Raw genomic sequence first — 17,899 nt, forward strand, 5'->3', positions numbered from 1 at the left:
AAAGTAAGCTGGGAGCTGATGATTCATGCCAATAGTAGGCTGAGATGTGAAGACAGCAGTTGAAGGCTAGCTAAGCCAGAAAAGAATTGTGAGATTCTAATCTCAATTAACCACAAAAATTGAAAATGAAGCTGTGGCTCAAGTGATAGAGTACTTGCCTTGGGTACAAGTTCAAAGGCAATGCCCAGGACCCAAGTTCAAGGCTCAGTACAGACAGAAAAAAAAAAGAAGCAAATTGAAAAGACATACAACAAAAATTCCTATGTAGTTTCTTTGAGGATGGGCTTTTGGAGATTTTTAATTTTTGAACTCAGTATATTTTAGATATGAGGCCCTTATCTGATGCCTAGCTAATAAAAATCTCTTATTCTGTGGGCTTTATATTTATCTTGTTAGCTACTTCCTTTGTCACAGAGAAACTCTTCCTTTTGATGCAATCCCATTTATCTAGTCTTTCTTTGATTTGTTGTGATTCTGGATCTTTACTTAGGAAGCTTCAACTTGGATCAAGGAGCCCAGTACTTCCCCATCTCTTCACATAATATTTTCAGGATATCTGCTGAGGTCTTGGAATTGATTTGGTGCAAGGTAACGGATACGGATCTACCTTCAGTTTTCTGCACATATATTCCTATTATTTTTGTGTTTTTATTTGAATTCATATAATGCTTTTCTTTGCTATCTGCTTCATGTTTTTTTCATATATTTTTATTTTAATTAATAGAAGGGTTACATTATATACACCAGCTAGAAGGTGCATTACTTCACATTGATACCCTTTCTCATGACTGATCCCCATTTCTCTCCCCCCACCCCCGCCCCTCATCTTGTTTTCCTCCCTACCCTATCCAACTTCAAATAACCAAATATATACAATATGTCAGATAACAAGGTGTAATACTATAACAATATGAGATAAACAAGGGACAGCAAAAGAGAGGAGAGATAACATAGTACATTAAGGACAACAATCACTCATTATATGGCTTTTGTTTGGAAGCTCATTAGTAGGGCAACTAGCTGAGTGCATTGTGTCACTCAGTCTCATGTCCCTTGGTAAGGTCTGAGATTAGGGCCAGCAATGGACCTAGCAGGTTCCTCCCTGAGTTTCCTGGAGGTGAGTTTCCAGGGAGCGGAGCTCTGTGAGGGCAGACTGGGCAGGAGATACTGAGGACTCACCCTGCCTGCCTGATGTTTTTAACCTTACTTTCCTGCTTTCTTTTGAAACAAAGAGATATTTTAAATTCAATTTTTACACGCCATTGAATTTATAGCTACCTATTTTACTAATATTTTGTGATTGCCCCAAAGCATAAACAATTTTTGATATTGTTGTTTCATAAAAGTTACCACTCTTCTTACTTAGCAAGAAACTCTAGGATATTAAAACACTTTGAATAAATTGTTCCCCATTTTGTGTGTCATTATTTAGTGTCAAAATTTAGTTCTGTATCTATACCCACTGATCCGTTTCTCTCAAATTTTAGGAAGACCCTCCTGACTCCCTGTAGACTGAACCTCAAATTTGGTCTAAACTACTTGACCAAATACTAGCATCATTTGTAAAAGTTCAAAGCCTTATTTCTAGGATGACCCCACGTCCCTTTAAATGCCTGTCTGAGAAATCATGAGAATGTCAAATAGATTTACCTTGTTTCATCAATCCCAAAAGGATTGAGATTGCTGGCTCTGTGACTCTGTGGAAGATAGAGTTCAAACTCACAGTTCCCAGCTAGCAATACAGCCAACTTGATCACATTTACGCTCACTAACTTCAATTTCCAGTTCACTGGGGCTACTGACCTCCTGCTCAGACCCCTTTTGTTCCCTCAGTCTCCCACTACAATGCCCAGTTACCTCTGAATTCAGGCTGGACCCCCTGCCCCACTGCAACAGCCATTACCAATTGCAATAGGTTCTAACCACTTTCAGTAGCATCTGGCATAATCTCTGATACCACAAGGCATGCCAGCCATGATTGAAAAAGGCAGTTTGGAGAGTCTTTGAGGAAGTAAACATAGAACTATTTGCTATGATACATTCATAGAACTCTTGGCATTTATCCAAAAGATTATAAATCAGGCTACAGTAAAGACATTTGCACATCTATGGTTACTGCCTCACACTGTTCACTATAGCCAAGTTATAGAAACAGCCCAGATGCCCTACAGTGAATGAGTGGAGACTATATACATATATATGTGTATATATATATATATCTCATAATGACTATATATTTATATTATAAAAATATAATTATAAAAGTTATCATGTTAGCTGGGCTCCAGTGGCTCATGCCTGTAATCCTAGCTACTCAGGAGGCTGAGATCTGTAGATCACAGTTCAAAGCCAGCCCAGGCACAAAAATACGTAAGACTCTTATCTCCACTTAATCACCAGAGAACTAAAGTGGTACTGTGGCTCAAAGTGGTAGAGTGCCTGCCTAGTAAACATGGGACTCTGAGTTCAAGCCCCAGTATAGCCAAAGAAGAAAAACATGATTCAGTCATTTGGTTGATCAAGACATACTGTACTCATAAATTGTTACACTGAATTAAATCCTTTTGGTACACTAAAGATAATTTTAAAAGCACATTAATTTTTTAAAAAGAAGTGAGATATGTTCCTACAGTACAGGAAATGTTTTATAACACAGTGGCAGAATTGCAAATATAGATAAATGACCTAACTGTACAGAATAAAGCCCCAAATTAGACATTTGCATAAGTCTAAACCTGTTATATTGCAGTGCTGTTATGTCAGGCTATGGAAGATTAAAACATTTTAAAGTGTTAAAGGATAGTAATAATTTACTATCCTTTCAAGAAAATGGAATGAGATGAATATCTGAGCCAGGTGTCACTGACTCAGACCTGTGATGCTAGCTATTTAGGAGATTGAGATCTGAGAATTACCGGTCGAAGCCAGCCCAAACAGGAAAGTCCAGGATACGCTTATCTACTGTTAACCACCATTTTATAGCAGTTAGTGTAATCTCTCTGACATTAGAGTAACTTTGAGGATGTGAATGTGATTGTTCATTTAGGAACCACAAGTTACAAGTTATCTATAATCATATCAGAGAAGGTATCAGAGTCTGATGGTCAATATACCCACCTCTGCACATGTTTTATGACATTTGCCTTCTTCAAAGGTTGCATTGATGCAATAATGTTGCATTAGAACATGGCAGCATTGGGCCGAGAGTTTAGCCTATTGGTAGAGTACTCGCCTAGCATGCACAAAGACTGAGATTCAATTCCTCGGTACCACATACATAGAAAAAAGCCAGAAGTGGTGCTGAGGCTCAAGTGGTAGAGCTCTAGCCTTGCAAAAGTTCAAGGACAGTGCTCAGGCCCTGAGCTCATGGCCCAGGACTAGCAAAACAAACAAACAAACAAACATGGCATCACAAAACAGGGGACTTTATAAGAACATACATCACAACTGGTGGAGAACTGGCATTTTCCATGATGTCTCCTTCTTGTATGTGATTTGCAAATGCTGATTCACTTCAGTCTTTTATGCTTATCTCCATCTTACCATTGGAGAACTAGATACAGAAAGAGATTGAGCAGTCAAGATGTATCACGTGTCTGTTAGATAGCTCAGCAAGAATTCAAACTGTGGACTAACTCACTACTACATAAGAAAGACTATGTCTCCAAGTACATTGCTCCATCTACATTTAAAATGATAAAAATTAAATCTGACAGCTTTCTGATGTGCATATTCAACATACCTTGGTTGAATATTTTGTCTACTGGCCTGCTCTATAGATTTCAGGCTTCTCCACATTTCACCCAGTAATATACGTGCAAATGTTTAACAGTATAGTATTATACTGTGTATTTGATTCTGTTTTCTTTTGTTCTACAGAAAGCTGACATCTACCAATTTTCAATAAGGAAAAATCACTGCAAGTTAAAGCTGAATTTCACTAAATATCTTTGGAATAGATTCAAATTTTAGGTGATTAAATGTAAATTCTTGTGGATACATAATACTCATAAATTGGCACCACAGGATATTAGAGAATAATAGTTCTGCATTTTGTGCACTGTAATAAACTTTTTTTCCTCTGGTCAATTCCAAGGAAAAGACATTTTGGGTAACCATCACACTTACTAAATCATATTTACGTCTTTCTTAATACTTTTTTATTAAATATGATTGCTCCAGTGATAACACTGGCTTTCTGTGGTTAACATTCTCCATTAACATAAGATTGCACTCACAGTGGGATAATACTAACATGGCCTAGATCAGTAATGGAGCTCAATTATGATTGTACCGATTGTTTTTAATGATACCTCTACTAATCTATGAAATAATAGCACCGGACCTCTGCCAGGAAAAGTAAATCTCAATTTTGGAGAATATGCATGGAAAGGATATCCATATTTCAGGGTCTTTGCTAGATGAACGAGTTCAATAATAAACCCCAACTTCCACAAAAATAAAATATGCAGTCATCTTAAGAATTTACCACCTGTTTATAGATTAACAGTGAAACAGATCATGAGTCTTTCCTCCATGTTCCATAATTACATACCACAATTGTGGAATATATTAAAAGAAGAAGTGATACTATGATTAATGTTCTATATTTGAAAATGCTAGAAAAATAATTTAAAAGGTATTCAAAATTATAAGCTTCTTTGGAATAATAAAGTTCCCAGAGGCATTAACTTGTATATGTGATCTCAATTATTTCCCTATCATTTTAACATTAAAGTTGATTTCACCTAAGAAATATCAATATATTCTAGTTATGATAATTTTCTGTATGATTATGAATAGAAAAATAATAAATCTTTTACTACTCATTCTAAATTGAAAGCTGTGGATGTTATTGTAGTCACTATCACCCAGTTCTTTCACATCCTTAGTTCAGATTTTCCCTTCCAATCCATCCTTTCTCTCTAGAAGTTCTTTCCTTTTCCCAAGTCTCAGGCAGAATCATCTCATCCATTTCCTGTTCTACTTCAAGCCTACTTCTGTATCCATGTGACCAGAATAGAGGGTTCAGGTCATAGTGACAGTGTGGTGTATTCTCCCTTCTCCCTTTCTTCTTAGCGAGTCACAGGAATCACTGTCAAAGGTTTGACACAGTCCCTTTAAATACATCTCCATGGAAAAACCACATTCACTTTTTTTTTTTTTTGCCAATCCTGAGGCTTGAACTCCAGGCCTACTCTGTTCCTGAGCTTTGGTACTCCAGGCTAGTGCTATTTCCATTGAGCCACATCTCCACTCCTACTCCCAGCTGTTTGTAAATAATTGGATAAGAATCTTAGACTTTCTTTCTTTTTTTTTTTTTTGCCAGTCCTGGGATTGAGCTCAAGGCCTGGGCATTGTCCTTGGACTTTCTCAAGGCTAGAGCTCTACTGCTGGAGCCACAGCACCACTCCTGGATTTTTTTTCTCTATGTATGTGGTACCAAGGAATCTAACCTGCGTCTTTGTGCATGCTAGGCAAGTGCTCTACCACTAGGCTGAACTCTTGGCCCAAGAATCTTAGACTTTCAAACAAGAGGTTTATCTTTGTGATTGCTGTTCTTAATGTACTATGTGTATTCCTTTTCTCTTTTTTTCCACTTATGATTAATCTCATGAGGTTACTATATCTGAATTTTCATACTGGCATACTCTATATACATTTATTTGTTTATTTGAAATAGGGAAAGGAAGGGAAAACAAGATGACTGGGAGGGAGTAGGGGGAGGGAAAGGGGGACAAAAACATGAGAAGGAGTATCAAGTTTCGAGAAATAATGCACCTACTACCTGACGAATGTAACTGTAACCCGTTTATACATTATCCTGACAATAAAATACAAATAAAAATATTCAACACAATAAAAATAAAAGAATCTTAGACTTTCTTGCTTGGGCTGACTTTGAACAACAGTCCTTAGATCTCATCATCCTGAGAAGCTAGGATAACAGTTGTGAGCCACAGTCTCCCAGCTTTACATTCATCCTTCTAAATCATTATTTATAATGGTAGTCCAACATTATTTCACATCAACTTGCTTTTGTCAAAGAAAGTTCAGATGATCTTTAAGGAATTGTACTTTTTTAGAAAACATCTCCTATTACATATACATATGCCGGATATGAATGTTCCCAAGTAATATGTTTATGGGTTGGTTTGGGTGGGTGTTTTTTTTTTATTTTTTGAGGCAAGGTCTTGCTATGTGGTCCAGGCTGGTTTCAAATTCATGATTCTTCTGCCTCAGTCTTCCTAGTGCTGGGTTTTCAGGTCTGTACACACTCAGCTTACAAATGCATACTTGTATTTTGCCAATTGTGGGGCTTGAACTCATGGCCTGAGCACTGTCCTTGGACTTCTCTCAAAGCTAGAGCTCTACCATGTGAGCCTCAGCACCACTTCCAGCTTTTTTCTCTGTATGTGGTGCTGAGGAATCGAACCCGGGTTTTTGTGCATGCTAGGCAAGCACTCTACCACTAGGCCAAACTCCAACCCCTACAAATGCCTGCTTTTTTAAAAAAAGCATTTTAAGAAATGGTGTATAAAAGGGATTTTTTTTTGCTCTGAATGATTGCCATAGTTTCTCATGAACTTTGTGAAGTTAAATGAAAAACAAAGAAAAGGAAGGTATTTAGTTTCATAAACACCTCAATTCTGACTCTGCGCTTCCTGAACAAGCTCATTTTCTAGTTGATGACGCCTGCTGGTAGGAAGTAAATACTCTATATGAGATGGATGGAAATTTCTGATAAGAGATGATTGCCACATAAATGCTATTCAAAGGCCTAAAATGTAACATACACTAAACACAAAGGCTTCTTAGAGGACTGGAAATTCCTGGACACTTTTCCATGAACTGAACGGATCATCACTGTAGCCCTCCAGGTGTCCTGTGAAATCACATTTCTTTCTCGTTTCTATTAGACCCAGAATACATCCATAAGAACCAAAGTCAGAAAACTAAGAACCCAGTGATGTTCTATATGAAGTCTGTGATTTTTATTTTCTTTCGTTTTATTACTTAAGACATTATAGGCATAGTCTGTGGTTTTGTATTACTGAATGCAATTTTCACACAGGTGTGGGAGACACAGTATTAACAATTAGCTCCTGTTAGGGTGGAGATTTTCTAACAGCACGTTCTGATAGTCAGTGCGTACTGCTGCAGCTACTTAAGTGGACATGTGCAATGATGTTGATGTCTCAGAGAAAGAAAAGGACAATTGATTTAATTTTCTCAGACCTGATCATCCTTCACTCATGATCATGACAAATCCTCTGACATCTTTATGTCTTGTCTTTCTTCTTACAGAAAGAGCTAAATTACCTTCATTATATGATTTACATATTTGTGTAAGAACATAATATTAAGACATGAAGAGATGGAATATAAAGAGCTCTACAAAATGTCTAACTAATATATATATATATGTATGTGTGTATGAATATAAATTATTATCCTGGCTTCCTAGTATTCTAACTTAACTTATTTAATTTTTAGAAATAGTAAAGAAATTGCTTTGATGAATGCTGCTTGGAGATAGAGATTCAAATTTGATTAACAGAGTGTTGGTTTATGTTTTTAAAAGCCTATGAAGAGGTCAAAAGCAATGAGTCAATTAAAGCTAATTTGATCTCCTCCTTCCTGACTTGTCTAATGCCTACAAAGTCAGAGTCAAGCCTGAACATTATTCCCAAGGGAGCACTTCCTCTATTCATCATAATCAGTGAATTTTTATGAGTCTACACATGACAGTGGTGCCACAGCTGGCATCCTGAGGGTGGCTCATTAACCTATCACAAACTTGACACAGGCAGATGGGTGTTTTTGAAAAGTCTTTATTTGAAGAAACCAGGTCTCTGAACTTGGAGTTGTCAGATTCGTGTGTTCATTTAACACTTGTTACCCACCGTAGCTCTTAAAGTTCTCTAAGTGTTTCTATTGACTGTAGACTCACAGGGGGAACAAAATAGTGGGAAGGGAGTTGAATACAGGCACATTCTATGTGTAAAACTATGTACGTACGTATGTATGTATGTATGTATGTATGTATGTATGTATGTATGTATGTATGTCGATCCCAGGAGCATGGACATCTTCAGCGATACACATATTCCTGTGACATCACTTCCTCGTTCGGGGTGGGGCTTCCCAAGTGTGCTAGGGGAGATTGCCCCTTTTAACTGACACTCTGAATGGAGCTCAAGCCAACATGAAAATTGCTTTCTCTGACCATTCTCTCAGAAAAGTCTTCATTTTTTTATTACTCCTGAATTTTTTTAAAATTGTTTTCCCTTATGACTTCAACTGTCTCTGAGGCATTTAAAAAGCCTAAACTGTATAGGTTTAGGAAACACTATAATGATTATCTAAGTGAGTCATAGCTCACATGCAATGGTTTCCAGAAGCACTTGTTATCTAATAGCAACTTAGAATTGCTTTTCCTAGTAAGTCATCAATTATCTAACCAAAGTCCTTGGCCAGTCATCATCATGTTTTTTGAAAACATTCAATTACATAAAATTTTACGGGACACCAGGGTATATCTTATAGTTTTACTGATTGCACCATAATCCTAGATATTTACCACTATATTACAGCGAAAAAGATTAAGTTCAACACTATTCTCTGTTGTTTGTCCTTAATCCAAAGTCCTAGTAATAAATAACCCATAATATGTGGACATTTCTCCACAAATAATATGATAAATATTATAAATATGATAAATAATTGATAAAACAAAAGTTTTAACTCAATTTTCCAAATTAAACCTCTTGAATTATACCTTGCTACAAACTAATAATTATAGGTTAGTTCAATCTCAAGGCTTTAAGACTAAAAATAATTTTTAAATGCTGCAGGAATGATTATTTATAAATTAAAGTTCATGCCTGCTTCAGAGTGATTACTTTCTTAGCAGCCATTAGTAATAGCTGCTATTTCTGTGTGGGCAAATCTATGTATAAGACATTTGACTTTGTGAAAATTAAAACTATTTCAATGAATACTACCAAGAAAGTAATTTTAAGAGATCAGACAGTAAGAATCAGGGAACTTGAGCTGGCCTATGTTATACTTAATATCTATTCCAATTTGTATGGATGTGAATGGTGGATTCCAGCATTCAGAATCTTGTATCCTGAAGGTTCTTAGGAAGGCTAGAGTGGAGTTCAACTGGCATGCTCGTCAGAGATCCCAGCAGTGACCTATCTAATGTTATTACAAGTGCTACTGCTCGTGACAATGACTACACTACAGCTTTCCTTCAAGAAATTCACATTGGAGATGAGTGACTAAAAAACCTTCTGTAACAAGTTAATGACCATTTGAAAGAGGATTGTTCATTTGTATTTCGAGTAAGCAATGTTGCATGCCCAGACTAAGTGGCAGAAGTTTGGAAACAGTGCATAGCTTCTATGCTTTCTTTCATCATCTAAATACAACTACTCTTCCAGATTCATTTTGTCTGTTTATTAGTCCAGAATAGGTTGACAGAAACTTGCATTGGCTATTGCCTTAAGTTTTTTTTATAATAGTAAAGGTGGAATCATTCACATTTGTTGATATGGATGAATTTATTTATGGATATGAGACACAGGAGAGAATATTCATAAACTAACATTGAGGGCTCTAATTCTGAAAAGAACTGTTTTAGGTTTTTCAGGAGAATTATGAGTTATTTTACAAATCCCAAGGTAGATGATATACTCGTGTATGAGGGGTGTGTGTGTGCATATGTTTGTGTGTATGTGTGTGTGTGTGTGTGTTCTGGAATCCTCAAGAGAAAATTACTTTGCTTATTAGAGACAATTGTAGATCCACTTTTCTCATCTTCTTGTATCTTTGAATAGGACTTCTAATACTTGTCAAGCAATATTTTGGCATGGCAAGGAGGAGAAAATGATAAACTATATCTCATCACATTGTAGATGTGCCTATACAGACTCTTCTACTAATCCCTCATATAATTCTCACTCTAAATGTGATATCATAAAAAAGGAGTAAGTCCTTATTAGAACTGACTTTGAACAGAAAAAATTGTTAAAATGTGAAGAATTCCAAAGATAAGCTGGATATTTACCTACAGAAAGATGTTTAACAGAATTGTCAATGAGAGACAAAAGTTTAGGCTACATCTGAAGAATTGATCCATACCCCATATGTTTTAGCTTACAGGCAACTACAAGACTGTATAGAAGAGTTAATAATCTTTCTGACAGCAGCATAGAATTCCATTGTGTACAAATACCACATCTTGTTGATCCACTCATCAACGGAGGGACATCTAGGTTGGTTCTATATCTTTGCTATGGTAAATAGTGCTGCAATGAACATTGTTGTGCTAGTGGATTTAGTATGTCCTTGTTTCTGGATGATAGGGTAAATGCCAACTAGTGGAATTGCTGGGTCATTGGGGAGCTCTATGTTTAGTCTTTTGAGGAACTGCCATACTGCTTTCCATAGTGGTTGAACAAGTTTGCACTCCCACCAACAGTGTAGTAGTGATCCCTCCTGGCCACATCTCCTCCAGCATCGACATCGTCCCATTTGTTAGGAAATGGAAAAACTTAGAAAAATCATATTAAGTGAAGTAAGCCAGACTCAAAGGAACTTAGGCTCAATGGTTTCCCTCATTTGTCATAATCAGTAGAAACCTTGGGCTCTCCTAGCAGAGATTTGCAATAGAGCAAAACCTTGATACATAGGCCATATAGTATGATGCTATTTGAAAGGACCTCTAGGATATAGAAACAAAAGCCATATAATGAATAATTGTTGTCCTTAATGTACTATGTTATCTCTCAGCTCTTTTGCTGTCCCTTGGTTATCTCATACTGCTACAGTATCTCACTTTGTTATCTGATATATCGGATATATTTGTATTTGGTTATTTGAAATTGGATAGGAAAGGGGGGAAAACAAGATGAGGGGTGGAGGTGGGGAGGAGGGAAATGGGGACCAAGACATGTGAAAGGGTATCAATGTATGTGAATTAATGCACCTTCTATCTGGCAAATATCATGTAACCCTTCTATTAATTACAATAAAAAAATCTTAAAAAAGGAGTTAATAATCTAAGCTCAGAGACTCTAGCAAAGCCATAAAGAATCCCATTTATATATCCCTAACTATAATCTTTCTCAATAGTACCAAGAATATAATAGGGAAAAGATAGTCTCTTCAATAAACTAGTGAGAGAAATTAGATATTCCTACAAAACAATGAAATCTGGCTTTATCTTATTTAAATGTAAGACCTGAATCTACAAAGCTCCTAGAAAAGAAAAACTTCATGACAGTGTTCCTGGCAATGTTCTCTTAAATATCAAACTTGAAGCACAGTCAGAAACAGCAAAAATAGACCAAAGAAACTACTTCAAATTAAAAAGCTCCTATAGGCTGGCCGAGCACAGGAAAACAACCAAAACACAAAATTACCATTTGTTTGTGGCTAAAGGCCATGGTGATTCTATAGCATCGTGAATGTTTCAAGCTAGGAAGTAGAAATTGGAGCATTATATCCTTTTTTGTTTCCTCTTCACCTTTGCCAACCACAAGTGGAAAAACAAGGCTTAGAAAAGGATGTTCCTTCTGAAGCAAGCAGCATCAAAAGCACCCTGAGTCAAGATGAAAGGGAAACCATGCCAATAAGCACATTTTGGATATAAAAAATTTTAAAATCAAAACAAGCTCCTGCACAGGAAAATACATAACAGAGTGAAAGCATCCTCTAGAATGGCAAAAAAAATATATGCAAACTGATAAGAGGTTAAAATTCCTATAATTTAATGGCAAAAGCACAAATAACTCAATCTTAAAATGAACTTATGTTCAAAGGGTTTAAATAGCTATTTCTACAAAGGAGACATAGGAAAACAGCCAACAGATACATGTGAAACTAGTCAAAACTCACTAATCATCAGTAAGATGCAAATAAAAATTCACAGGGGGTATTAATTCATAACTTAGAAGACAACTATTATGGTTTTTAAGAGGATAGCACATTAACAAGATTGTGGAGAAATTCCAACTACAGTACACTAATGGTTTTAGATGGAATATCTGCTATGGAAAGCAGTATGGAGGGTCCTTGAAAAATTCAAAATAAAAATGATCAGGAGATTCATCAAGCCTGCTTCTTGAGACTTAACCAAAAGAACTGAAGTCATGATCTCAAAGAAGTATTTTCTTTTTCTTTTTTATTTTCTTTTTTTCTTTTTCTTTTTTGCCTTTCCCAGGCTTGAGCTCAGGGCCAGAGCACTGTCCTTGGGCTTTCTCAAGGTTAGAGCTCTACCACTTGAACCACAGCACCGCTTCCGGCTTTTTCTATGTATGTGGCACCGGTGGAAACATGCCAGGTCTTTGTGCCTGCTAGGAAAGCACTCTACCTCCTGACCTTACATTAATGTTTATCAGAGAACTCAAGCAATGAGGGGTATCAGAAGGAGGAATGTGGAAGGATATGGTAAGTGTCATGAAATGCTTTTGTTCACATTCTTCCAGCTCTTGATAAGAAGGCAAGATACAAGATTTTATTTACAATTTCACATATAAAACAAGATTCAGAGACCTTAAGTAAAATTTGCTATGATTATATGCTTATCGACAGACCTAGGGTTTCCAAAAATTGATTACACATCATCATTTTTATTTAAAAGCTTTCTCATCCCAGACAAGGATATACACAGGGGAACAAAAGCAACAAATCCTTTCTGTAAACACAAGAAAAACAATTTTTTTAATGAGGCCCACAGATTCCTAATGGAAAACTGTTTCCATTCATGCTTCTCTGATGAGGTGCAATATAGCCATGCCTGAAATAACTTTAGGTAATGAGACAACTTCCATTAATCTACTTATGAAAGAGTCTGTTCATTAATTAAGCTGGACAGCACAAAAGCAAAAACAATGACAGTCTTGTTTCAGAGTGTCAGCCAGAATCTAATTAGAAATTAGGGGCTGAAAGGACTCAAATATTTCCACTTACACTGATACTAGCTGAAAGTACTCAGGCATGATTATAAATCATTTCACGTGTGAGGCAGCTTTGCAAGACGGGAAAGAGGTGGCAGACCACACATCAACGTCAGGTACAGCTCTCAGACAGTCTCCTTTTAAGAGAATAAAAAATAACAAGGTTGTTCAGAAGGTAAAGCAACTTAAAATCACTACCCCACTTCTTGTCTCTAAGTACTTTCCCTATTTTTACACACACACACACACACACACACACACGTCTCTGTATGCTTAATAGAATACTTGTTTTTATTTTAATTTAGGTGGGATTTCTTTTTTCCAAGTTCTGATAAAATGGCTAGTCTTGAGTCCTTCCACTCATAATCATTTTTGTACATGCTACTCAAAAGAATCCTATCAATGATATTTCCTAAATACTCATTTTTCCCAAATTTCCAGATAAAAATGTAAGTCTTCTGAAGGCAGAGTAATTTCTCAGTGATTCTATAGATAACTCATGTGTAAGAGGGATACTCTGACAAATAAACACAAATATATTTGTTTCTCTTTAAAAAATATTATAGCTTTTAAGCCCCTTTCATGTAAATCTGCTTCGAATTATTTCCTTTTCTTTCAGATCTACATTTCCCTAGCTTCTGGATTCACACTTTCCTCTGAATAGTATTGGTTAAAGCAGTTCAGCTAAGTCTAGTTCTCAGTCTTCAACTTAAATTCTTAGTAGTACAGAGATTAGTGCTTTAACTTACATCCCATTTGAGAGTGTAAATTGATTTAAGAAGGCTCTCTGGAAGGAAAGGAGCTATCCTGCAACAATTTACTGCTTTCTAAAGAAAGGTGACATGTAAAATATCTAACCTTGATCGAGATAAAGTAAGCAATATATTGACTGAGTTGATATTTTGGTGTTCATTATTGTCATGAAACAAATATTTGACTACCCAAAACAATGCCCACTGATAGTTTTCCAATATGAGTCTGGTTCCAGATTTGCTTAGACGATTGAAAGCTATCTAGTGAGCAGAATGGCAGAAGGAAAAGGCAAATGAGAATGGAAGAAGATAAATACTATCCAAGAACATATAATATCTGAGAAATTGTTCATACAGACTTAGATGAGAGAAAGGGAGACAATATGTAAAGCAAAACTGACTCAGAGTAAATGCTGAATTTAAAGCCTAAGCTTAGATAAAATTTGAATTCCTATATATTCTCTAGAATTTGGAGGAAAAAATTCTATAATAGCTAATTACTTTTTTTTTGCCAGTCCTGGGCTTGATCTCAGGGCCTGAGCACTGTCCTTGGACTGTCTCAAGGTTAGAGCTCTACCACTTAAGACTCAGCACCACTTTTGCCTTTTTTCTATGTATGTGGTACCAAGGAATCGAACCCGGGTCTTCGTGCATGCTAGGCAAGCACTTTAACCACTAGGCCAAACTCCTGGCCCCTAGCTAATTACTCTTGATGCTTTGCCCTCTCTGCCCAAATATACCTTGATATAATTTGTATGAGTTCTTTTTACATTTTAATTATAAGGCTTCCTCTGTCATGTAAATGTATATGTATATGGAAAGAAAAAGAAAAGGGATTGTGTACATATATGTATGAATGCATGTATGTATGTGTATGCACATATATGTGTATGTATATATTTTTACTGGAACTAGGGCTTGAACTCAGGGCCTCATATCATATTCTGTTATGTTTTGTTGTTCATTTTGCTTCTTTAGTTGATGAGCTAGTTTGATAGATTTTTATAGCTGAACAGATTTAGAGTTGGAGGAAACCATATATTATTGTTATATAGTCTTTTATTAAACTCCAATGCAACCTAAACATGGAACTATAATGGCCTAATGAATAATTAATTACTCCTTAAAAGAATGCAAGGAGGAAGAAACAGAAAAAATAAAAATAAAACCACAAAGACAAAGTAGAGAGAAAAATCTTATAAGTAATTATTTAAGTGAAAATAAACACTCAGAATGTAAAGAACAAATAAATTAAATTAAATGACATAAAAGTAATTTAAAACGCTCAGAAGGAAAGAAATTCACTTTCTATTCAAAGAAACAAATAGATTGCAAGTACAAGAATGAAAACAGTATAACCCAAAATGAGCACCAATATTTGACAGAATAATAGATTTTATGACAAAATTGTTGATAACAAAAATTTACAATTGTAACGTGCTGGTGTCTCACACCTGGGCTCTGAGATCTAAGGATCACGGTTGAAAGCTAGCCCAAGCACGAAAGTTTGTGAGACTGTTATCTCAAAGTGACTACTGACTAGTAAATACCACCACCAACAACAGCAAACTCTCAACAATATCAAATGCTAATAATAATAATATAGATACGTTGGAATCTTCGCATATTAGGGGTAGAAATCCAGAGAAATGTATAGGTGACATTTTCAGAACAAATTTTATCACAGAGCTACCATAGACCAATGCTTCCACACCTAAATATTTACCCTAATAAGAAATAAAATCATATGCACCATGCAAAGGCTTGTACATGAATGATCAGAGGTGCATTATTCATGATAGCCAACAAATGGAAACTGAAATATTCATCCACTGATGACTAGATAAAGAATGTTAAGGCTATATGAAGTTATAACATTCAACACAAAAGAAGTGGAGGGATATTATTGAACATGACAGAAATGAAGTGACCATGCAAATAAACCTTGAAGCTAGATACAACAAGTCACATTTTGTTTGACTCCATTTATTCAGAACATTGAGAATAAGTGAATCTGTGGGAATACAAAGCAAATTAGTGGTTGCCAGGGGCTTGGAGAGGAGGACAGACAGTAATGTGACTGCTTAATAACACAGGGATCTTTGTGGAGCTGACGGAATGTTCTGGAATTAGGTTGTGGTCACGATAACAAACTCTGTCCATATGCCAGCAGTGGTTGGATTGCAAACATCAACAGTATGACTTTCATGACACATAAAAGGATGTATCAGCTCTGCCACAAACCAATGGCCCTATATTTAGTGATTAATTATATATAGTAAAATTTAAGATTGCTGTGTGTGGAGAAAACTGTTATACATTGAGAACTCAGAGTGTTTCCTGTCCAAGAGGTGAAATAAAGTGCCCTGCATCACACTAACAGTTCATGAAGACATGAACTCACACAAACTTGCTTGAGCAAAATTTCTGTTGTAGGTTTCCCAAATGTGTGTAACTGCTAATAAGCAATAATATAGGTAGGTCATTATTTGGACTAGTGGCCACAGATCTGGTTATTTGATATGAAAACTGAAATACATTCCATACATAATTTAAGATCGTTTTGTATTAGCCCAATTTGTTTCAACTATACCCTGAATGAGTCATTGTTCGTATTGGAACTTTCATCTACCGTCTTAAGGTCCCAAATGTGTTTTTATTAATTGTTGGATAATATATAGAGGAGTTACAGTTACATTCATCAGGTAGTAAGTGCATTACTTCTCACATATTGATACCACTTCTCATGCTTTTGTCCCCATTTTCCTCCCCCATCCCCTCCCAATCATCTTGTTTTCCCCCCTTCCCTTTCCTATTTCAAATAAACAAATAAACATATATACAATATACCAGGTAACAAACTCAGATACTGTAACAATATGAGACTGATCAAAGGACAACAAAAGAGAAGAGAAATAACATAGTACATTAAGAACAATAATCATACTAGGTAAGGCTCTTATTTCCATATCCTGGAGATTCTTTCATTTAGTCTCATCCTACATAACCTTATGTAGCTAGGTTTTGAGCTACTATAATCCTCTGCTAAAAGAGTTCTAGATGTATACTAATTATTACAAATGAGGGAAACCATTGAGCCTATGTTTCCTTTGGGTCTAGATTACTTCACTTAATATGATTTTTTCCAAGTCTTTCCATTTCCTTACAAATGAGATGATGCCATTCTTTCTGACAGCAGCATAGAATTCCATTGTGTATAAATACCACATCTTCTTGATCCAATCATCAACTGAGGGGCATCTGGATTGGTGCCATATCTTTGCTATGGTAAATAGTGCTGTGATGAACATCTCAGTTGTGCCAGTGGCTTTAGTATGTCCTTGTTTCTGGACAATTGGGTAAATGCCTAGTGGAATTGCTGGGTCATAGGGGAGCTCTATGTTTAATCTTTTGAGGAACTGCCATACTGCTTTCCATAGTGGTTGAACGAATTTACGCTCCCACCAACAGTGTAGTAGTGATCCCTCCTGGCCACATTCCTGCCAGAATCTGTTGTTATTAAATTTCTTGATCATGGCCATTCTAACTGGAGTGAGGTGGAATCTCAGAGTTGTTTTGATTTGCATTTCTTTTATGGCCAGAGATGTCAAGCATTTCATGTGTCTATAGGCCATTCTTATTTCCTCTTCAGAGAAGTCTCTCTTTAAGTCTTAGCCAGCCTTTTAATTGGATGGTTGTTTCTTTGAGGTTTTGTTTTTGAGAGATTCAAATTTTTGAGCTGTAGGTGTATTTTAGATGTGAGGCCTTTGTCTGTTGTTTGGCTAATGAAGATTTTCTCCCACTCTGAGGGCTTTCTGTTTAGCTTGCTAGCTATGTCCTTTGGCATTCAGAAGCTCTGTAGTTTAATGCAGTCCCATTTGTCCAAACTTTCTTTAATTTGATATGTTTCTGGGTTTTTATTAAAAAAGTTTTGACCTGTGCCAAGGATACCCAGTGTATTGCCTATTCCTTTTTGTAAAGTTTTCAAGGTCTTTGATTCATTTGGAATTAATCCTGTTGCACGGTGACAAAGAAAGATCCAACTTTAGTTTTCTGCAGGTGCTTAACCAGTTCTGCCAGCACCACTTATTGAAGAAGCTGTCTTTCTTCCATTCTATTTTGGCTCCCTTATCAAAGATTAGGTGGCCATAGATCTGTGGGTTAATATCTGGGTCC

The 17,899-nt window shown here is 36.2% G+C and overlaps 1 long non-coding RNA gene and 1 other non-coding gene across 2 annotated transcripts in view; one reads left to right on the top strand and one right to left on the bottom strand.

The window, feature by feature from the left end:
- Positions 1 to 988: 988 nt before the first annotated feature.
- Positions 989 to 1,267, top strand: LOC150049897 (Nuclear RNase P). The gene has a single exon (XR_016538931.1).
- Positions 1,268 to 12,648: 11,381 nt separating this feature from the next.
- The window catches only part of LOC150049898 (uncharacterized), a 76,313-nt gene continuing 71,062 nt past the window's right edge, over positions 12,649 to 17,899 (bottom strand). The window contains exon 4 of the long non-coding RNA XR_016538839.1: positions 12,649 to 13,108. This is a non-coding gene — a long non-coding RNA (uncharacterized LOC150049898). The remainder of the gene's footprint in view (positions 13,109 to 17,899) is intronic.

Source organism: Megascapheus bottae, chromosome 19, assembly GCF_031878675.1.
Source record: "Megascapheus bottae isolate mThoBot1 chromosome 19, mThoBot2.hap1, whole genome shotgun sequence".
In the NCBI taxonomy this organism is placed as follows: Eukaryota; Metazoa; Chordata; class Mammalia; order Rodentia; family Geomyidae; genus Megascapheus; species Megascapheus bottae.